Here is a 24613-nt window from a genome sequence, read left to right as displayed (position 1 = left end):
CTCATTGACTCTATCCTGTATGTCTGTTTGTGTCTTTATGTTATATGTACAGTAAAGCAGGGGGAATCCCCCTCTAACACGTATAGCACCTTAGCGAGTGCGACACTTTAACACACACCAACCACTTAATATAGTTTATTTATTTTTTCACCCACACATACTCATTGGTCCTGAGGAAAGCCAGATGTAAACAAAAGGCCTGGCTGAAACATGTAGACCACACAGGACGTAGGAGCTCATAATTCACTCCATAACGTCCACTTGCCTTTTTATCTGCTAGCAGGGGCCCAGACATTAAAATTATCCTTATACCCTCGGGAACTGGGACCTACTGCATAGCTTTTAAACATCACGTTCACACCCACTTATCACAGCACACTCAGTAAGTATACCAGCTCCTCAGTAATCTGGAGTCGCAGCACACCCGGGACACATTCGGTGTCACTGTGGTGGGCCCGATGATGAAGCATGCCACCAACTAGGTTGGTGGGTGAGGGCTTCATGATCAAACCAAATGGTTTGCCCACAGACGTACCCTCTGAGTCTCGCCAACACAACTAAGCTAGTCCTTTCTTGATATTACTATATATAAACCAGGGGATCCGGACTAGCCTATCTAGTCCTCTCTCTCCATTTTGATTTGCTGATACTAGGCAGCGCACAGCTGCGAGAGATACTCAAGCTATACAACATGGCAGAAAACACAGGCCTAACCTTCACTGAGGATGATGTCAGCGAAATTCTCGCTGACCCCTCCCTCCTGGCAGATTTCAACACAGCTACCACCATAGCACAGACTACAGACTGGGACACTCTCACTGAGAAAAAACGGAATAGGATACAAACAATCTTACATGGTGTTATCCTCGCACAATATCTCCGCACCAACACAGCACCTAGAGGCCTTCTGGTTACCAACGCACCCAGAATTTTCTTTGATGACGTCACCTTCAGAAAGGATTGGGCACAGATAGCCTGGCACTGCACCAGGGACTGGCTCATACTCATTATTAAAACTGCTAAACGCCTGTCAGATGCTGTCATTATAGAGATTCAGGCAACAGAAACTCACTTCAGAACCACACTCACAGGTTACAAGAAAAAGCTGGATGACCAAAATCGTGAAATGAATGAGTCCAAAGAATACCTTACCCAAACTAAGATCAAGAAATTTGAAAAAGATCTCAAGAACTTCAGCTACTTAAAGACCTACCCCTACGCTGATGACGAATACACTGCACCTACAAAAGGAACAGATAGCTCAGGAGATAACAGCTCTATATCGAGCGGCTTCAGCACAGGATCCTACAAAACTAGAGGGAGAGGACGTAGAGGCCAACACTGGCAACAACCCTGGCAAGGACCCCCACAACACCAAAACTTTGGGCCACCACCCTTTGGACCAATGCCACCCCATACTTTGGATACCCACCACTGTATGCCCCGGGACAGATGCCGTACTACCAAAACAACCAAAACCAGAGATACCCTTTTTTAGGCCAAGGCCACAGACCTCGCGGCAAGAGAAGGAATCCCCCCCCAACAAGTACAGTGGGCCCCCCAACCAGTGCAGTGGGCAACAGAAGAAGACCCAGTGAGTTCCAACACACGGAACAAATCCCGGGAACAAGCAGGACCCAGCAAATAACAACATCACAGACCAGCAGCCCCTGGTATTCAACATCTCTGATGTACCTCTAACAAATGAAGAAACTGCCGTCCTCAACAAAGGACTTTCTTTTGTCCCCACCACCAGACTGGACACCTTCAAACTCCATGTTGAGTTAGCCGAGTTTTTTAGAAAACTAAAACTGAAAGCCTTTTTCGAAAAACAGGAGAAACCGGGTGATGACACAGGGAACACCAATGAAACTGGCCTGAGATTGAAGTCCAATTTCACCCCCCCCACCAGCCAGCATACCAGTGGAGATTACCACATTCGAAATTGCAGTTTACTCAAAGATAGAGAAACTGCAACCCAAAAATACATTTAACAATCTCTCCCACCAGGACAGGGAGATCGTCAAGTGTCTACAAAATGATCCCACCCGCATTATCAAACCAGCGGATAAGGGGGGAGGGATTGTGGTCATGAACAAGAGCGACTATGACACTAAATGTGGCAGACTCTTAAGCGACACACGAAATTACAAATGTCTAAAAAAAGATCCTACTGAAGAACTACAGAAGAAAATCAACGGGCTTATCAAAGAGGCCAGCGATGCAGACTACATATCCAAACAGGAGGCGGATTATCTCTGTACACAAAATGCCAGAGTACCCTACTTTTATACAGTGCCCAAGGTGCACAAAGGGGTCACTCCGCCCCCAGGCAGACCCATCGTGTCGGGCATCCAGTCCCTTCTAGAACCACTATCACGCTTCTGTGACTTCTAGCTCAATCCGCTTGTTCAAAAGACACCGTCCTACATCCAGGACATGAAACATCTCCTAAACATCATTAAAGACATCAGCTTCAACCCAGAAACACAACTCCTTGTCGGATTGGACATAGAGAGCTTGTACACAAGTCTACCACAGGATGCCACCTTAGAAGTACTCCATGATGTCCTGATGGAGAACACTTGGCAACACCGAACTCCACGTCATTTCATCCTGGACTGCGCTGCCCTTGCGTTGAAAGAGAACTATTTCGAATATGAGGGTAAGTTCTTTCTCCAGACCAACGGAACCTCTATGGGGAGTGTTTTTGCCCCCAGCGTGGCGGGGCTCTACGTTCATCATTTTGAACGGACGCATATCAATGCCCCAACCAACCCCTACTCAGCAAACATCGTAACCTGGCGTCGCTACATCAACGACATTTTCATTATCTGGGAAGGCAATGAGGACACATTGAAAGAATTCCTGACATGGATTAACAACCGCGACACCTACCTTCGGTTCACCTGCACTAGCAGCCCCACTGAACTCGCTTTTCTGGACCTCAATATCAGAGCTGAACAGAATGGCCTGACAGCCACCACACATTACAAACCAACATGGCGGAATTCATTACTGAGATTTGACAGTTTCCACCCCAGACCGCTTAGGGAAAAATTACCATTCGGTCAATTTCTGCACATACGACGCAATTGCAGTAATATTCAAGATTATAAATCACAGTCCAAAGCACTAGTCCACAAACTTGAGGATCGAGGCTACCCCACCAGAATCATCTCCAAAACCTGCAAAAGAGCACGCAACCAGAATAGAGAAGCACTCTTGGAAACCCTCATCGAACCACCGGAAACGCCCACCTTGACGTGTGTTACCACCTACAACACTGCCTCAAACCAGGTATCCAACATAATCCGCAAAAACTGGAAAATCATTAATTCTGGCACAAGAGAGTGGGAGCCACCACGGTTCGCTTACAAAAGAGCAAAGAACCTTAACGATCAATTGGTGTCCACTAGACCAAAGAAAAATCCCCGGCCGACAGGCAACACGATCCTAAACGCCTGGGGCCTACCTAAAATAACAGGCCACCAACCTTGTAACAATTGTAGTGTCTGTCACCTGACCACCCCCTCCAAGACACTTGCTCTGGAAAACGGCAAAACCTGGATACAACGCCAGTTTACCAATTGTAATTCATCCAGTCTTGTGTACCTCATCACATGTCGGTGTGGCATCAGATACATTGGCATGACCACCCGAAAAGTCAGGACCAGGAGGACTGAGCACAGAAGCACCATGCGCTGTGGTAAAAACATCAGTAAACTGACACAACACTTTCTCACCCACAATCACACCCCAAATGACTTCACATGGACAGTGATTGAACAATTTGAAGTATCTGACTGCAATGAGAAAACTCTCCTTACCAAAGAACAGCGCTGGATATACTGCCTCTCTACACACATAGAGGGGCTCAATGATTCCATTCCGTGGAATATGCTGTCTAACTAATCAGCCCCCTGTTCGATGTCCTAGATTCGTTCTGACTCGTGGTCTGTCCCCAGTCTGTATCTCTTAATTTATTTCTCTTTTAAATCCTCTCTCTTTTAATTTATTTCACTTCTAAGTCCTCAACCCGATTTGTACATAGTCCCATCTCTAACCTGACCGCAACATGGTCGGTTACCCCCTAGCGCTGCCACCACTATTGGAACTTCATTAGCACTCATTGCGCAAGCGCTGTCCAGTACAGAGTCTCCACTCCGCGCATGCGCGCAACTAGCACTGATCGCGCACACATGCGCAGTACGGCAGATGACTTGACGCTTTCTGCGCGACCACACCCACTTTTTTCACTCCTGCCCCAGGTGCTGTGAATGAAACGGGCTATTTAAACCCAACCTAGGAGCTCTAACCTTCAATCGGGACACCGGAGCAGGACGATAGGTCGCAGGAGCACGCAGATCGGCAATTCCGTGAGTAACCATGCTGATTCACCTCTACGATCTAGGTAAGCAGCAGTATCTTTCTCCCCACAGGCTCAGCCCTAACCTATGCCTTTTTACAATGCCTAGGGTCTTCTCTCCCTGCCAGGTGACCCAGGAGGCTTTAACAGCAAATAGCAAGTGTGAGGAAAATGTATTATACTTACCTGCACCTCACGCTACGCTTGCTTCGCTGTTTAGCCCACCACCGCCAGTTCGTTTTAAAAAAGCGGTATAAATCACACCTGCCATGCAAATCCTCATGGCCACGTTCTACCTGCCGCCCTAGGTCGTTCACGCACTTTAGAAGCTGGCAACATGTTGTGTTAAGAGAATACCATTCTCATTGACTCTATCCTGTATGTCTGTTTGTGTCTTTATGTTATATGTACAGTAAAGCAGGGGGAATCCCCCTCTAACACGTATAGCACCTTAGCGAGTGTGACACTTTCTTAACACACACCAACCACTTAATATAGTTTATTTATTTTTTCACCCACACATACTCATTGGTCCTGAGGAAAGCCAGATGTAAACAAAAGGCCTGGCTGAAACATGTAGACCACACAGGACGTAGGAGCTCATAATTCACTCCATAACGTCCACTTGCCTTTTTATCTGCTAGCAGGGGCCCAGGCATTAAAATTATCCTTATACCCTCGGGAACTGGGACCTACTGCATAGCTTTTAAACATCACGTTCACACCCACTTATCACAGCACACTCAGTAAGTATACCAGCTCCTCAGTAATCTGGAGTCGCAGCACACCCGGGACACATTCGGTGTCACTGTGGTGGGCCCGATGATGAAGCATGCCACCAACTAGGTTGGTGGGTGAGGGCTTCATGATCAAACCAAATGGTTTGCCCACAGACGTACCCTCTGAGTCTCGCCAACACAACTAAGCTAGTCCTTTCTTGATATTACTATATATAAACCAGGGGATCCGGACTAGCCTATCTAGTCCTCTCTCTCCATTTTGATTTGCTGATACTAGGCAGCGCACAGCTGCGAGAGATACTCAAGCTATACAACATGGCAGAAAACACAGGCCTAACCTTCACTGAGGATGATGTCAGCGAAATTCTCGCTGACCCCTCCCTCCTGGCAGATTTCAACACAGCTACCACCATAGCACAGACTACAGACTGGGACACTCTCACTGCGAAAAAGCGGAATAGGATACAAACAATCTTACATGGTGTTATCCTCGCACAATATCTCCGCACCAACACAGCACCTAGAGGCCTTCTGGTTACCAACGCACCCAGAATTTTCCTTGATGACGTCACCTTCAGAAAGGATTGGGCACAGATAGCCTGGCACTGCACCAGGGACTGGCTCATACTCATTATTAAAACTGCTAAACGCCTGTCAGATGCTGTCATTATAGAGATTCAGGCAACAGAAACGCACTTCAGAACCACACTCACAGGTTACAAGAAAAAGCTGGATGACCAAAATCGTGAAATGAATGAGTCCAAAGAATACCTTACCCAAACTAAGATCAAGAAATTTGAAAAAGATCTCAAGAACTTCAGCTACTTAAAGACCTACCCCTACGCTGATGACGAATACACTGCACCTACAAAAGGAACAGATAGCTCAGGAGATAACAGCTCTATATCGAGCGGCTTCAGCACAGGATCCTACAAAACTAGAGGGAGAGGACGTAGAGGCCAACACTGGCAACAACCCTGGCAAGGACCCCCACAACACCAAAACTTTGGGCCACCACCCTTTGGACCAATGCCACCCCCATACTTTGGATACCCACCACTGTATGCCCCGGGACAGATGCCGTACTACCAAAACAACCAAAACCAGAGATACCCTTTTTTAGGCCAAGGCCACAGACCTCGCGGCAAGAGAAGGAATCCCACCCAACAAGTACAGTGGGCCCCCCAACCAGTGCAGTGGGCAACAGAAGAAGACCCAGTGAGTTCCAACACACGGAACAAATCCCGGGAACAAGCAGGACCCAGCAAATAACAACATCACAGACCAGCAGCCCCTGGTATTCAACATCTCTGATGTACCTCTAACAAATGAAGAAACTGCCGTCCTCAACAAAGGACTTTCTTTTGTCCCCACCACCAGACTGGACACCTTCAAACTCCATGTTGAGTTAGCCGAGTTTTTTAGAAAACTAAAACTGAAAGCCTTTTTCGAAAAACAGGAGAAACCGGGTGATGACACAGGGAACACCAATGAAACTGGCCTGAGATTGAAGTCCAATTTCACCCCCCCACCAGCCAGCATACCAGTGGAGATTACCACATTCGAAATTGCAGTTTACTCAGAGATAGAGAAACTACAACCCAAAAATACATTTAACAATCTCTCCCACCAGGACAGGGAGATCGTCAAGTGTCTACAAAATGATCCCACCCGCATTATCAAACCAGCGGATAAGGGGGGAGGGATTGTGGTCATGAACAAGAGCGACTATGACACTAAATGTGGCAGACTCTTAAGCGACACACGAAATTACAAATGTCTAAAAAAAGATCCTACTGAAGAACTACAGAAGAAAATCAACGGGCTTATCAAAGAGGCCAGCGATGCAGACTACATATCCAAACAGGAGGCGGATTATCTCTGTACACAAAATGCCAGAGTACCCTACTTTTATACAGTGCCCAAGGTGCACAAAGGGGTCACTCCGCCCCCAGGCAGACCCATCGTGTCGGGCATCCAGTCCCTTCTAGAACCACTATCACGCTTCTGTGACTTCTAGCTCAATCCGCTTGTTCAAAAGACACCGTCCTACATCCAGGACATGAAACATCTCCTAAACATCATTAAAGACATCAGCTTCAACCCAGAAACACAACTCCTTGTCGGATTGGACATAGAGAGCTTGTACACAAGTCTACCACAGGATGCCACCTTAGAAGTACTCCATGATGTCCTGATGGAGAACACTTGGCAACACCGAACTCCACGTCATTTCATCCTGGACTGCGCTGCCCTTGCGTTGAAAGAGAACTATTTCGAATATGAGGGTAAGTTCTTTCTCCAGACCAACGGAACCTCTATGGGGAGTGTTTTTGCCCCCAGCGTGGCGGGGCTCTACGTTCATCATTTTGAACGGACGCATATCAATGCCCCAACCAACCCCTACTCAGCAAACATCGTAACCTGGCGTCGCTACATCAACGACATTTTCATTATCTGGGAAGGCAATGAGGACACATTGAAAGAATTCCTGACATGGATTAACAACCGCGACACCTACCTTCGGTTCACCTGCACTAGCAGCCCCACTGAACTCGCTTTTCTGGACCTCAATATCAGAGCTGAACAGAATGGCCTGACAGCCACCACACATTACAAACCAACATGGCGGAATTCATTACTGAGATTTGACAGTTTCCACCCCAGACCGCTTAGGGAAAAATTACCATTCGGTCAATTTCTGCACATACGACGCAATTGCAGTAATATTCAAGATTATAAATCACAGTCCAAAGCACTAGTCCACAAACTTGAGGATCGAGGCTACCCCACCAGAATCATCTCCAAAACCTGCAAAAGAGCACGCAACCAGAATAGAGAAGCACTCTTGGAAACCCTCATCGAACCACCGGAAACGCCCACCTTGACGTGTGTTACCACCTACAACACTGCCTCAAACCAGGTATCCAACATAATCCGCAAAAACTGGAAAATCATTAATTCTGGCACAAGAGAGTGGGAGCCACCACGGTTCGCTTACAAAAGAGCAAAGAACCTTAACGATCAATTGGTGTCCACTAGACCAAAGAAAAATCCCCGGCCGACAGGCAACACGATCCTAAACGCCTGGGGCCTACCTAAAATAACAGGCCACCAACCTTGTAACAATTGTAGTGTCTGTCACCTGACCACCCCCTCCAAGACACTTGCTCTGGAAAACGGCAAAACCTGGATACAACGCCAGTTTACCAATTGTAATTCATCCAGTCTTGTGTACCTCATCACATGTCGGTGTGGCATCAGATACATTGGCATGACCACCCGAAAAGTCAGGACCAGGAGGACTGAGCACAGAAGCACCATGCGCTGTGGTAAAAACATCAGTAAACTGACACAACACTTTCTCACCCACAATCACACCCCAAATGACTTCACATGGACAGTGATTGAACAATTTGAAGTATCTGACTGCAATGAGAAAACTCTCCTTACCAAAGAACAGCGCTGGATATACTGCCTCTCTACACACATAGAGGGGCTCAATGATTCCATTCCGTGGAATATGCTGTCTAACTAATCAGCCCCCTGTTCGATGTCCTAGATTCGTTCTGACTCGTGGTCTGTCCCCAGTCTGTATCTCTTAATTTATTTCTCTTTTAAATCCTCTCTCTTTTAATTTATTTCACTTCTAAGTCCTCAACCCGATTTGTAAATAGTCCCATCTCTAACCTGACCGCAACATGGTCGGTTACCCCCTAGCGCTGCCACCACTATTGGAACTTCATTAGCACTCATTGCGCAAGCGCTGTCCAGTACAGAGTCTCCACTCCGCGCATGCGCGCAACTAGCACTGATCGCGCACACATGCGCAGTACGGCAGATGACTTGACGCTTTCTGCGCGACCACACCCACTTTTTTCACTCCTGCCCCAGGTGCTGTGAATGAAACGGGCTATTTAAACCCAACCTAGGAGCTCTAACCTTCAATCGGGACACCGGAGCAGGACGATAGGTCGCAGGAGCACGCAGATCGGCAATTCCGTGAGTAACCATGCTGATTCACCTCTACGATCTAGGTAAGCAGCAGTATCTTTCTCCCCACAGGCTCAGCCCTAACCTATGCCTTTTTACAATGCCTAGGGTCTTCTCTCCCTGCCAGGTGACCCAGGAGGCTTTAACAGCAAATAGCAAGTGTGAGGAAAATGTATTATACTTACCTGCACCTCACGCTACGCTTGCTTCGCTGTTTAGCCCACCACCGCCAGTTCGTTTTAAAAAAGCGGTATAAATCACACCTGCCATGCAAATCCTCATGGCCACGTTCTACCTGCCGCCCTAGGTCGTTCACGCACTTTAGAAGCTGGCAACATGTTGTGTTAAGAGAATACCATTCTCATTGACTCTATCCTGTATGTCTGTTTGTGTCTTTATGTTATATGTACAGTAAAGCAGGGGGAATCCCCCTCTAACACGTATAGCACCTTAGCGAGTGTGACACTTTCTTAACACACACCAACCACTTAATATAGTTTATTTATTTTTTCACCCACACATACTCATTGGTCCTGAGGAAAGCCAGATGTAAACAAAAGGCCTGGCTGAAACATGTAGACCACACAGGACGTAGGAGCTCATAATTCACTCCATAACGTCCACTTGCCTTTTTATCTGCTAGCAGGGGCCCAGGCATTAAAATTATCCTTATACCCTCGGGAACTGGGACCTACTGCATAGCTTTTAAACATCACGTTCACACCCACTTATCACAGCACACTCAGTAAGTATACCAGCTCCTCAGTAATCTGGAGTCGCAGCACACCCGGGACACATTCGGTGTCACTGTGGTGGGCCCGATGATGAAGCATGCCACCAACTAGGTTGGTGGGTGAGGGCTTCATGATCAAACCAAATGGTTTGCCCACAGACGTACCCTCTGAGTCTCGCCAACACAACTAAGCTAGTCCTTTCTTGATATTACTATATATAAACCAGGGGATCCGGACTAGCCTATCTAGTCCTCTCTCTCCATTTTGATTTGCTGATACTAGGCAGCGCACAGCTGCGAGAGATACTCAAGCTATACAACATGGCAGAAAACACAGGCCTAACCTTCACTGAGGATGATGTCAGCGAAATTCTCGCTGACCCCTCCCTCCTGGCAGATTTCAACACAGCTACCACCATAGCACAGACTACAGACTGGGACACTCTCACTGCGAAAAAACGGAATAGGATACAAACAATCTTAAATGGTGTTATCCTCGCACAATATCTCCGCACCAACACAGCACCTAGAGGCCTTCTGGTTACCAACGCACCCAGAATTTTCCTTGATGACGTCACCTTCAGAAAGGATTGGGCACAGATAGCCTGGCACTGCACCAGGGACTGGCTCATACTCATTATTAAAACTGCTAAACGCCTGTCAGATGCTGTCATTATAGAGATTCAGGCAACAGAAACTCACTTCAGAACCACACTCACAGGTTACAAGAAAAAGCTGGATGACCAAAATCGTGAAATGAATGAGTCCAAAGAATACCTTACCCAAACTAAGATCAAGAAATTTGAAAAAGATCTCAAGAACTTCAGCTACTTAAAGACCTACCCCTACGCTGATGACGAATACACTGCACCTACAAAAGGAACAGATAGCTCAGGAGATAACAGCTCTATATCGAGCGGCTTCAGCACAGGATCCTACAAAACTAGAGGGAGAGGACGTAGAGGCCAACACTGGCAACAACCCTGGCAAGGACCCCCACAACACCAAAACTTTGGGCCACCACCCTTTGGACCAATGCCACCCCCATACTTTGGATACCCACCACTGTATGCCCCGGGACAGATGCCGTACTACCAAAACAACCAAAACCAGAGATACCCTTTTTTAGGCCAAGGCCACAGACCTCGCGGCAAGAGAAGGAATCCCCCCCAACAAGTACAGTGGGCCCCCCAACCAGTGCAGTGGGCAACAGAAGAAGACCCAGTGAGTTCCAACACACGGAACAAATCCCGGGAACAAGCAGGACCCAGCAAATAACAACATCACAGACCAGCAGCCCCTGGTATTCAACATCTCTGATGTACCTCTAACAAATGAAGAAACTGCCGTCCTCAACAAAGGACTTTCTTTTGTCCCCACCACCAGACTGGACACCTTCAAACTCCATGTTGAGTTAGCCGAGTTTTTTAGAAAACTAAAACTGAAAGCCTTTTTCGAAAAACAGGAGAAACCGGGTGATGACACAGGGAACACCAATGAAACTGGCCTGAGATTGAAGTCCAATTTCACCCCCCCACCAGCCAGCATACCAGTGGAGATTACCACATTCGAAATTGCAGTTTACTCAGAGATAGAGAAACTACAACCCAAAAATACATTTAACAATCTCTCCCACCAGGACAGGGAGATCGTCAAGTGTCTACAAAATGATCCCACCCGCATTATCAAACCAGCGGATAAGGGGGGAGGGATTGTGGTCATGAACAAGAGCGACTATGACACTAAATGTGGCAGACTCTTAAGCGACACACGAAATTACAAATGTCTAAAAAAAGATCCTACTGAAGAACTACAGAAGAAAATCAACGGGCTTATCAAAGAGGCCAGCGATGCAGACTACATATCCAAACAGGAGGCGGATTATCTCTGTACACAAAATGCCAGAGTACCCTACTTTTATACAGTGCCCAAGGTGCACAAAGGGGTCACTCCGCCCCCAGGCAGACCCATCGTGTCGGGCATCCAGTCCCTTCTAGAACCACTATCACGCTTCTGTGACTTCTAGCTCAATCCGCTTGTTCAAAAGACACCGTCCTACATCCAGGACATGAAACATCTCCTAAACATCATTAAAGACATCAGCTTCAACCCAAAAACACAACTCCTTGTCGGATTGGACATAGAGAGCTTGTACACAAGTCTACCACAGGATGCCACCTTAGAAGTACTCCATGATGTCCTGATGGAGAACACTTGGCAACACCGAACTCCACGTCATTTCATCCTGGACTGCGCTGCCCTTGCGTTGAAAGAGAACTATTTCGAATATGAGGGTAAGTTCTTTCTCCAGACCAACGTAACCTCTATGGGGAGTGTTTTTGCCCCCAGCGTGGCGGGGCTCTACGTTCATCATTTTGAACGGACGCATATCAATGCCCCAACCAACCCCTACTCAGCAAACATCGTAACCTGGCGTCGCTACATCAACGACATTTTCATTATCTGGGAAGGCAATGAGGACACATTGAAAGAATTCCTGACATGGATTAACAACCGCGACACCTACCTTCGGTTCACCTGCACTAGCAGCCCCACTGAACTCGCTTTTCTGGACCTCAATATCAGAGCTGAACAGAATGGCCTGACAGCCACCACACATTACAAACCAACATGGCGGAATTCATTACTGAGATTTGACAGTTTCCACCCCAGACCGCTTAGGGAAAACTTACCATTCGGTCAATTTCTGCGCATACGACGCAATTGCAGTAATATTCAAGATTATAAATCACAGTCCAAAGCACTAGTCCACAAACTTGAGGATCGAGGCTACCCCACCAGAATCATCTCCAAAACCTGCAAAAGAGCACGCAACCAGAATAGAGAAGCACTCTTGGAAACCCTCATCGAACCACCGGAAACGCCCACCTTGACGTGTGTTACCACCTACAACACTGCCTCAAACCAGGTATCCAACATAATCCGCAAAAACTGGAAAATCATTAATTCTGGCACAAGAGAGTGGGAGCCACCACGGTTCGCTTACAAAAGAGCAAAGAACCTTAACGATCAATTGGTGTCCACTAGACCAAAGAAAAATCCCCGGCCGACAGGCAACACGATCCTAAACGCCTGGGGCCTACCTAAAATAACAGGCCACCAACCTTGTAACAATTGTAGTGTCTGTCACCTGACCACCCCCTCCAAGACACTTGCTCTGGAAAACGGCAAAACCTGGATACAACGCCAGTTTACCAATTGTAATTCATCCAGTCTTGTGTACCTCATCACATGTCGGTGTGGCATCAGATACATTGGCATGACCACCCGAAAAGTCAGGACCAGGAGGACTGAGCACAGAAGCACCATGCGCTGTGGTAAAAACATCAGTAAACTGACACAACACTTTCTCACCCACAATCACACCCCAAATGACTTCACATGGACAGTGATTGAACAATTTGAAGTATCTGACTGCAATGAGAAAACTCTCCTTACCAAAGAACAGCGCTGGATATACTGCCTCTCTACACACATAGAGGGGCTCAATGATTCCATTCCGTGGAATACGCTGTCTAACTAATCAGCCCCCTGTTCGATGTCCTAGATTCGTTCTGACTCGTGGTCTGTCCCCAGTCTGTATCTCTTAATTTATTTCTCTTTTAAATCCTCTCTCTTTTAATTTATTTCACTTCTAAGTCCTCAACCCGATTTGTAAATAGTCCCATCTCTAACCTGACCGCAACATGGTCGGTTACCCCCTAGCGCTGCCACCACTATTGGAACTTCATTAGCACTCATTGCGCAAGCGCTGTCCAGTACAGAGTCTCCACTCCGCGCATGCGCGCAACTAGCACTGATCGCGCACACATGCGCAGTACGGCAGATGACTTGACGCTTTCTGCGCGACCACACCCACTTTTTTCACTCCTGCCCCAGGTGCTGTGAATGAAACGGGCTATTTAAACCCAACCTAGGAGCTCTAACCTTCAATCGGGACACTGGAGCAGGACGATAGGTCGCAGGAGCACGGAGATCGGCAATTCCGTGAGTAACCATGCTGATTCACCTCTACGATCTAGGTAAGCAGCAGTATCTTTCTCCCCACAGGCTCAGCCCTAACCTATGCCTTTTTACAATGCCTAGGGTCTTCTCTCCCTGCCAGGTGACCCAGGAGGCTTTAACAGCAAATAGCAAGTGTGAGGAAAATGTATTATACTTACCTGCACCTCACGCTACGCTTGCTTCGCTGTTTAGCCCACCACCGCCACTTCGTTTTAAAAAAACTCTATAAATCACACCTGCCATGCAAATCCTCATGGCCACGTTCTACCTGCCGCTCTAGGTCGTTCACGCACTTTAGAAGCCGGCAACATGTTGTGTTAAGAGAATACCATTCTCATTGACTCTATCCTGTATGTCTGTTTGTGTCTTTATGTTATATGTACAGTAAAGCAGGGGGAATCCCCCTCTAACACGTATAGCACCTTAGCGAGTGCGAAACTTTCTTAACACACACCAACCACTTAATATAGTTTATTTATTTTTTCACCCACACATACTCATTGGTCCTGAGGAAAGCCAGATGTAAACAAAAGGCCTGGCTGAAACATGTAGACCACACAGGACGTAGGAGCTCATAATTCACTCCATAACGTCCACTTGCCTTTTTATCTGCTAGCAGGGGCCCAGACATTAAAATTATCCTTATACCCTCGGGAACTGGGACCTACTGCATAGCTTTTAAACATCACGTTCACACCCACTTATCACAGCACACTCAGTAAGTATACCAGCTCCTCAGTAATCTGGAGTCGCAGCACACCCGGGAAACATTCGGTGTCACTGTGATGGGCCCGATGATGAAGCATGCCACCAACTAGGTTGGTGGGTGAGGGCTTCATGATCAAACCAAATGGTTTGCCCACAGACGTACCCTCTGAGTCTCGCCAACACAACTAAGCTAGTCCTTTCTTGATATTACTATATATAAACCAGGGGATCCGGACTAGCCTATCTAGTCCTCTCTCTCCATTTTGATTTGCTGATACTAGGCAGCGCACAGCTGCGAGAGATACTCAACCTATACAACATGGCAGAAAACACAGGCCTAACCTTCACTGAGGATGATGTCAGCGAAATCCTCGCTGACCCCTCCCTCCTGGCAGATTTCAACACAGCTACCACCATAGCACCAACTACAGACTGGGACACTCTCACTGAGAAAAAACGGAATAGGATATGAACAATCTTACATGGTGTTATCCTCGCACAATATCTCCGCACCAACACAGCACCTAGAGGCCTTCTGGTTACCAACGCACCCAGAATTTTCCTTGATGACGTCACCTTCAGAAAGGATTGGGCACAGATAGCCTGGCACTGCACCAGGGACTGGCTCATACTCATTATTAAAACTGCTAAACGCCTGTCAGATGCTGTCATTATAGAGATTCAGGCAACAGAAACTCACTTCAGAACCACACTCACAGGTTACAAGAAAAAGCTGGATGACCAAAATCGTGAAATGAATGAGTCCAAAGAATACCTTACCCAAACTAAGATCAAGAAATTTGAAAAAGATCTCAAGAACTTCAGCTACTTAAAGACCTACCCCTACGCTGATGACGAATACACTGCACCTACAAAAGGAACAGATAGCTCAGGAGATAACAGCTCTATATCGAGCGGCTTCAGCACAGGATCCTACAAAACTAGAGGGAGAGGACGTAGAGGCCAACACTGGCAACAACCCTGGCAAGGACCCCCACAACACCAAAACTTTGGGCCACCACCCTTTGGACCAATGCCACCCCCATACTTTGGATACCCACCACTGTATGCCCCGGGACAGATGCCGTACTACCAAAACAACCAAAACCAGAGATACCCTTTTTTAGGCCAAGGCCACAGACCTCGCGGCAAGAGAAGGAATCCCCCCCAACAAGTACAGTGGGCCCCCCAACCAGTGCAGTGGGCAACAGAAGAAGACCCAGTGAGTTTCAACACACGGAACAAATCCCGGGAACAAGCAGGACCCAGCAAATAACACCACAGACCAGCAGCCCCCTGGTATTCAACATCTCTGATGTACCTCTAACAAATGAAGAAACTGCCGTCCTCAACAAAGGACTTTCTTTTGTCCCCACCACCAGACTGGACACCTTCAAACTCCATGTTGAGTTAGCCGAGTTTTTTAGAAAACTAAAACTGAAAGCCTTTTTCGAAAAACAGGAGAAACCGGGTGATGACACAGGGAACACCAATGAAACTGGCCTGAGATTGAAGTCCAATTTCACCCCCCCACCAGCCAGCATACCAGTGGAGATTACCACATTCGAAATTGCAGTATACTCAGAGATAGAGAAAGTACAACCCAAAAATACATTTAACAATCTCTCCCACCAGGACAGGGAGATCGTCAAGGGTCTACAAAATGATCCCACCTGCATTATCAAACCAGCGGATAAGGGGGGAGGGATTGTGGTCATGAACAAGAGCGACTATGACACTGAATGTCGCAGACTCTTAAGCGACACACGAAATTACAAATGTCTAAAAAAAGATCCTACTGAAGAACTACAGAAGAAAATCAACGGGCTTATCAAAGAGGCCAGCGATGCAGACTACATATCCAAACAGGAGGCGGATTACCTCTGTACACAAAATGCCAGAGTACCCTACTTTTATACAGTGCCCAAGGTGCACAAAGGGGTCACTCCGCCCCCAGGCAGACCCATCGTGTCGGGCATCCAGTCCCTTCTAGAACCACTATCACGCTTCTGTGACTTCTATCTCAATCTGCTTGTTCAAAAGACACCGTCTTACATCCAGTACATGAAACATCTCCTAAACATCATTAAAGATATCGGCTTCAACCCAGAAACACAACTCCTTGTCGGATTGGACATCGAGAGCTTGTACACAAGTCTACCACCGGATGCCACCTTAGAAGTACTCCATGAGGTCCTGATGGAGAACACTTGGCAACACCGAACTCCACGTGATTTCATCCTGGACTGCGCTGCCCTTGCGTTGAAAGAGAACTATTTCGAATATGAGGGTAAGTTCTTTCTCCAGACCAACGGAACCTCTATGGGGAGTGTTTTTGCCCCCAGCGTGGCGGGGCTCTATGTTCATAATTTTGAACGAACGCATATCAATGCCCCAACCAACCCCTACTCAGCAAACATCGTAACCTGGCGTCGCTACATCGACGACATTTTCATTATCTGGGAAAGCAATGAGGACACATTGAAAGAATTCCTGACATGGATTAACAACCGCGACACATACCTTCGGTTCACCTGCACTAGCAGCCCCACTGAACTCGCTTTTCTGGACCTCAATATCAGAGCTGAACAGAATGGCCTGACAACCACCACACATTACAAACCAACATCGCGGAATTCATTACTGAGATTTGACAGTTTCCACCCCAGACCGCTTAGGGAAAACTTACCATTCGGTCAATTTCTGCGCATACGACGCAATTGCAGTAATATTCAAGATTATAAATCACAGTCCAAAGCACTAGTCCACAAACTTGAGGATCGAGGCTACCCCACCAGAATCATCTCCAAAACCTGCAAAAGAGCACGCAACCAGAATAGAGAAGCACTCTTGGAAACCCTCATCAAACCACCGGAAACGCCCACCTTGACGGGTGTTACCACCTACAACACTGCCTCAAACCAGGTATCCAACATAATCCGCAAAAACAGGAAAATCATTAATTCTGGCACAAGAGAGTGGGAGCCACCACGGTTCGCTTACAAAAGAGCAAAGAACCTTAAAGATCAATTGGTGTCCACTAGACCCAAGAAAAATCCCCGGCTGACAGGCAACACGATTCTAAACGCCTGGGGCCTACCTAAAATAACAGGCCACCAACCTTGTAACAATTGTAGTGTCTGTCACCTGACCACCCCCTCCAAGACACTTGCTCTGGAAAACGGCAAAACCTGGATACAACGCCAGTTTACCAATTGTAATTCATCCAATCTTGTGTACCTCATCACATGTCGGTGTGGCCTCAGATACATTGGCATGACCACCCGAAAAGTCAGGACCAGGATGACTGAGCACAGAAGCACCATGCGCTATGGTAAAAACATCAGTAAACTGACACAACACTTTCTCACCCACAATCACACCCCAAATTACTTCACATGGACAGTGATTGAACAATTTGAAGTATCTGACTGCAATGAGAAAACTCTCCTTACCAAAGAACAGCGCTGGATATACCGCCTCTCTACACACATAGAGGGGCTCAATGATTCCATTCCGTGGAATACGCTGTCTAACTAATCAGCCCCCTGTTCGATGTCCTAGATTCGTTCTGACTCGTGGTCTGTCCCCAGTCTGTATCTCTTTTAATTTATTTCTCTTTTAAGTCCTCTCTCTTTTAATTTATTTCACTTCTAAGTCCTCAACCCGATTTGTAAATAGTCCCATCTCTAACCTGACCGCAACATGGTCGGTTACCCCCTAGCGCTGCCACCACTATTGGAACTTCATTAGCACTCATTGCGCAAGCGCTGTCCAGTACAGAGTCTCCACTCCGCGCATGCGCGCAACTAGCACTGATCGCGCACACATGCGCAGTACGGCAGATGACTTGACGCTTTCTGCGCGACCACACCCACTCTTTTCACTCCTGCCCCAGGTGCTGTGAATGAAACGGGCTATTTAAACCCAACCTAGGAGCTCTAACCTTCACTCGGGACACCGGAGCAGGACGATAGGTCGCAGGAGCACGCAGATCGGCAATTCCGTGAGTAACCATGCTGATTCACCTCTACGATTTAGGTAAGCAGCAGTATCTTTCTCCCCACAGGCTCAGCCCTAACCTATGCCTTTTTACAATGCCTAGGGTCTTCTCTCCCTGCCAGGTGACCCAGGAGGCTTTAACAGCAAATAGCAAGTGTGAGGAAAATGTACTATACTTACCTGCACCTCACGCTACGCTCGCTTCGCTGTTTAGCCCACCACCGCCACTTCGTTTTAAAAAAACTCTATAAATCACACCTGCCATGCAAATCCTCATGGCCACGTTCTACCTGCCGCTCTAGGTCGTTCACGCACTTTAGAAGCCGGCAACAGGTTGTGTTAAAAGAATACCATTCTCATTGACTCTATCCTGTATGTCTGTTTGTGTCTTTATGTTATATGTACAGTAAAGCAGAGGGAATCCCCCTCTAACACATATAGCACCTTAGCGAGTGCGACACTTTCTTAACACACACCAACCACTTAATATAGTTTATTTATTTTTTCACCCACACATACTCATTGGTCCTGAGGAAAGCCAGATGTAAACAAAAGGCCTGGCTGAAACATGTAGACCACACAGGACGTAGGAGCTCATAATTCACTCCATAACGTCCACTTGCCTTTTTATCTGCTAGCAGGGGCCCAGACATTAAAATTATCCTTATACCCTCGGGAACTGGGACCTACTGCATAGCTTTTAAACATCACGTTCACACCCACTTATCACAGCACACTCAGTAAGTATACCAGCTCCTCAGTAATCTGGAGTCGCAGCACACCCGGGACACATTCAGTGTCACTGTGGTGGGCCCGATGATGAAGCATGCCACCAACTAGGTTGGTGGGTGAGGGCTTCATGATCAAACCAAATGGTTTGCCCACAGACGTACCCTCTGAGTCTCGCCAACACAACTAAGCTAGTCCTTTCTTGATATTACTATATATAAACCAGGGGATCCGGACTAGCCTATCTAGTCCTCTCTCTCCATTTTGATTTGCTGACTTCACACCTCTTGACATTGCTGTCTCTTTTTTTTTGGTCTCCTGATCTGAGGGTCTTCCATATATTCAGAGACACCAAATCCCCCTCCCTCTAGTACACACCTGACTCTACCCTATTCATATGTCCCCAATGTCATGTACCCCAGTCCTCATCCCTTACCTTTGACGTCATCCCTCACCCTCTTTCCTAAAGTTCCTCACCTTGCCTCCGCTTACCAACTTCTGCTGCCTTCCCTACATCTCCGCAGGTGCACCATAACTCCATCACCCCACAACCAGGGGTCCGCTTTGTCCTCCCTGTTCCTAATAGTGTGTTGTATTGTAATTGCCTGTATATAGTGTGTAGACAGCTGACTATGATGAAGGCTAAAGACAACCGTATGAACCTAGGCATGGACCTGATCAAGAGACTCCTGGGTGGGGAATTAAGATCAGTGTTTGCAAGCTAAGTGTCATGGTATCTTGGGGTGTCACTCCTCATTCATGTATGTACTGGGGCAAGGAAGGGTAATTGGAGTGATGACGATTGCCTTTAAGTAACTGGGGCACTTTATTCTCTGCGCTGTTCAGCCTTTGACCTCTTATGTTGCCCCCTCCATTGAGGACATTTTTCCTTCAATATTTTTATTGGATTGCTGTGCGTCTCGGCTCAACAACTCCTGTCTGTCATTCCCTCCCTCCAGTTTGTTTCCTTTTGGAGACACTGCAGCTGCACTTGGGAGCATATTATCAAGAACGGCGATAATTTTATAATGGGCCTGTTAATATGTCCTTGTGAATTCCCATAGCAGCCCAGGTTCTGGTGTTAACCTGAGCTGCTATGGGAATTCACAAGGGCATATTATCAAGACCATTATCGCCGTTCCTAATAATATGCCCCTCAGTTCCTTTGAGTTACACTCAGGCTGTAGCACTGCATCTCAGCACGAGCCCTCACTGCATCTCAGCAACGAGTCCTCACTGCATCTCAGCACGAGCCCTCACTGCATCTCAGCAACGAGCCTCACTGCATCTCAGCACGAGCCCTCACTGCATCTCAGCACGAGCCCTCACTGCATCTCAGCACGAGCACTCACTGCATCTCAGCACGAGCCCTCACTGCATCTCAGCACGAGCCCTCACTTCATCTCAGCACGAGCCCTCACTGCATCTCAGCACGAGCCCTCACTGCATCTAAGCAACGAGCCCTCACTGCATCTCAGCACGAGCTCTCACTGCATCTCAGCACGAGCCCTCACTGCATCTCAGCACGAGCCTCACTGCATCTCAGCAACGAGCCCTCACTGCATCTCAGCAACGAGCCCTCACTCCATCTCAGCACGAGCCCTCACTGCATCTCAGCAACGAGCCCTCACTACATCTCAGCATGAGCCTCACTGCATCTCAGCACGAGCCCTCACTGCATCTCAGCACGAGCACTCACTGCATCTCAGCACGAGCCCTCACTGCATCTCAGCACGAGCCCTCACTGCATCTCAGCACAAGCCCTCACTGCATCTCAGCACGAGCCCTCACTGCATCTCAGCACGAGCTCTCACTGCATCTAAGCACGAGCCCTCACTGCATCTCAGCACGAGCCCTCACTGCATCTCAGCACAAGCCCTCACTGCATCTCAGCACAAGCCCTCACTGCATCTCAGCACCACTACATCTCAGCACGAGCCCTCACTGCATCTCTCCCAACCGCTGAAAAGAGCAGTGTCGAAGCTCCAAAGAAGGCAGCCATGAAGTTCTGCAACTTAATAACCATTTATGTAGCACTCAATCCAAAGTTACTTTTTGGCACTTAATAAAGCGTGCTTAACCCTACCCTACTGTTGTATATATTTTTTTTAACAGATTAACTGTGTTTTTATATCTGGGGACAATGTGGTTTTTAATCATTCAGTTTTTATGATGTTATTAAACTGTGCTTTTATGGTTGTTTTCTGCAAATAACTGAATAAAGATCTTCTGAATCTGAATCTACTACCCTACTGAATCCATTTTATCACCCTCAAAATAACGAAAGACTGGGTTAAATCATGCAAGGTTTGAAGAGTATGTCCTTTACTAGCATGGAGAGGATTCAAGGATCACAAAAGTCAATTCATGGTGGTAATTTATTTAACCTACAGATACTGAAGGGGCTCTAAAACAAGCCAACGGATCTAACATACATGCAAATCTGTAATCTGCATGTGACATGCTATGCCTTGTAGCAGACACATTAACACCCCGGGCTGTGTTCTGATTATCCAGACATGTGACCAAAGATTCTCTCAGTTATGTCTAGCTGGTGCATTGACCACCAGAGTTATCTTAACACTACGGTACCCTTAAACTTGTTGAATATCCATACTACCGCTTTCACCGACCTATGAGCCAGTTTAAGATCATTTAAAATGCAGTCTTTCGTCTGAAAGCAATTAATTGCGCGGTTGAGTGCTTCCTTGATGCCAGTTCCTTTTGGCTTGTATTTGTCAAAACGTCAATAAATAGGATTGCTCTTTTACTTGTGGCTCGGTTGGCCATGCCCCTTTCTGTCACACACACTTCTCGTTTCAGGGGCTTCCAAAATAAAGTAGTTTACACTCAGTACTGCGTATTGAATGACCTGAGTAGTTTTCACATTTTAATTAAAAAAATATATATAAATGAAAAATATAAAGATAAGGTACTCTTATTGTAATAACATGAACGGTAAGAACATCTCTTGGCATGAAAAATGTCGAAAAAACAACAAAGGTAATAACTAAAGTAAAAGAGGTACTTTTGGAGAATGCGGGCATCGATCCCGCTACCTCTCGCATGCTAAGCGAGCGCTCTACCATTTGAGCTAATTCCCCTTCCGAAGCAATGGGCTTTTTTTTTTTACTTCCGGGTGTGGCGTGAACTGCGCATGTTCATTGGTGGTTGGACCTAGAAGTTCATTCCATTCTTAAAGGAGTAGACAGACATGAAACGAGTTCCTATTAGCCTTTGCAGGCATGAGCGAGGATGGGAGCAGCTTGAAGTGCAGACAGGTGATTACTGGAGTTGCTTTACTTTCTGTGTTGCAACATAAGTGCTGTATCTGTTTGGCAAGAGACCTCTATTTCGGAATCTTGATTTCTTACAAACGCTCTTGAAGTGTCCAATTTCTCCACACACCGTGCACACTGACTTCCTGTCACAACATTACAAATAACCATTGGTAAAGCCATATATCAGTGGGGAATTAGCTCAAATGGTAGAGCGCTCGCTTAGCATGCGAGAGGTAGCGGGATCGATGCCCGCATTCTCCAAAATTGTTTGTTTTCATACCACATTTTCCGTCCTAAACTTATCGACGAGACAGAGGTTTGCTTTGTAATTTATCAGTTGCTCAAACTGTTGTCAGAGGAGCGTGTGGTGCAGACAGACGGTGGCGCTGGTTTAGCGTTTCACCGTAGTAACTAACCCCATTCACTAATTACCCCATAGGAGCCGGGCAGTATTTACATTGACAATGTTCTACACAGGAGAGGCAGAACTGGTGGTATTCTCAACTCATTATATTTACTTTAAGTTTAATAATCTGTTTTTTATTGATAGCATTGCTTTACATTACATTTTATAGCATTATCGTGTGTATCCTTACATTTTAACATTACACATTGATGTCCTTCATTCTCTACGACCTATCAAATCACGATATATTTGCAACGCCCTTTCTGTAAAACAAACCCCAATGAACACATTGAACATAAACTTTTGCCCCTCACTCCTACCCCCTCCTTCCCGGCAGCATCACTATTTGTGCAGTGTGTGGACGTTCAAGTCCGATGATATACCTAGTTTAAGTTGGTGTGTGTGGGGGGCAATGCTAACTTCAGTACTGGGTACCTGTGAGTCGTGTGTGGATAACTGTGTGGTTGTTGTGTCTTCGTTTCTCTGGGCTGCTGCTACTGTCACTTCCGTTTAACATTTGTCCCCTATTCATCAGGTCACTGCATTTTCCTCCAATCGTACTGCCCTAAGGCGGCATTCTTCTACCACACCCCATTCACACACGTCAGCTTTCCATTTATTCAATATAGGTGGTGTGGAAAGAATAAAAAATTTGCTAGCATTCGCGCCAAGAATTTTCAATTCTATTAAGGACACGGAGGCTAGGATTATCCTCCAACATGGAAGTTAACACGGAACCAAGATCCATTTTGTAGTCTTCAACTGGAAGAACCTCTTATTCAGACTTCTTGTCTGCGCCTCGGAAAAAAATGAACAACCCGTAACATCTGTGTATGAGATTCCTCATCATGTCATCAAACACGGGTGGGTAATATGAACAAATACTTTGTACATAGCCTGGTGGGATAATCCTCGCCTCCGTGTCCTTAATAGAATGGAAAATTCTTGGCGCGTATGCTAGCAAATTTTTGATTCTATTACAGGACAGGAGGCTTCGGATTATGCTAGTTTAACGCTTTATTAAATACAACAGATGTTATGTCTCCCACCGGCTTATAATAAAATTGATTAAAGTAAAGTAAAAAAGTAAAGTCCACATTTGTAAAGCGCACAATCACCCGTAAGGGTCTCTAGGCGCTGGGGGCCGTCGGGAAGATTAAGCGAGCTATTGATTCTGCAGACCAATCAGCACAATGCATAATATCTTGAATGTCACAACCTAACATATAAGACTTAGGTGCCATGGCACCTCTTACTGAATGAGCTCCAAAATTCTGAATGTCAATGCCAGCCTGTTTCATTATATATCAAAGCCATCTGGCAATAGTTGCAGCCGACACCGGCTTAAAAGGTTTCCGTACTGCAATGAGCCGTTGAGTAGATCCCTCTGGTCTCAATGACCTAGTACATTCTTCGTATTCCTTTAAACAATGCACAACAAATAATTTCTCATTGCTGGGAAAAGCATTATATGTCACATGTCTAGATAGAGTTTTCGTATGCCCTGTGATAGTAAAAGAAACTCCCTCTGGAGTAAATACTCTACCTGTAAGTTCCAATGCCCGTACAGCCGATGAACGCCTTCATGCCAAAGGACATAGAAGCATTGCCAACTTGGCAAACAAC

The 24613-nt window shown here is 46.6% G+C and overlaps 2 non-coding genes across 2 annotated transcripts; one reads left to right on the top strand and one right to left on the bottom strand.

Moving 5' to 3' along the window:
• Positions 1-22331: 22331 nt before the first annotated feature.
• TRNAA-AGC (transfer RNA alanine (anticodon AGC)) lies at positions 22332-22404 on the bottom strand. The gene has a single exon. It is a non-coding gene; the product is annotated as a tRNA-Ala (tRNA).
• A 365-nt stretch (positions 22405-22769) lies between these two features.
• On the top strand, positions 22770-22842 carry TRNAA-AGC (transfer RNA alanine (anticodon AGC)). The gene has a single exon. It is a non-coding gene; the product is annotated as a tRNA-Ala (tRNA).
• Positions 22843-24613: the final 1771 nt, after the last annotated feature.

This window comes from Lissotriton helveticus, chromosome 4_1, assembly GCF_964261635.1.
Source record: "Lissotriton helveticus chromosome 4_1, aLisHel1.1, whole genome shotgun sequence".
Taxonomy (NCBI): domain Eukaryota; kingdom Metazoa; phylum Chordata; class Amphibia; order Caudata; family Salamandridae; genus Lissotriton; species Lissotriton helveticus.
This window is presented reverse-complemented; position numbering and strand designations above follow the sequence as displayed.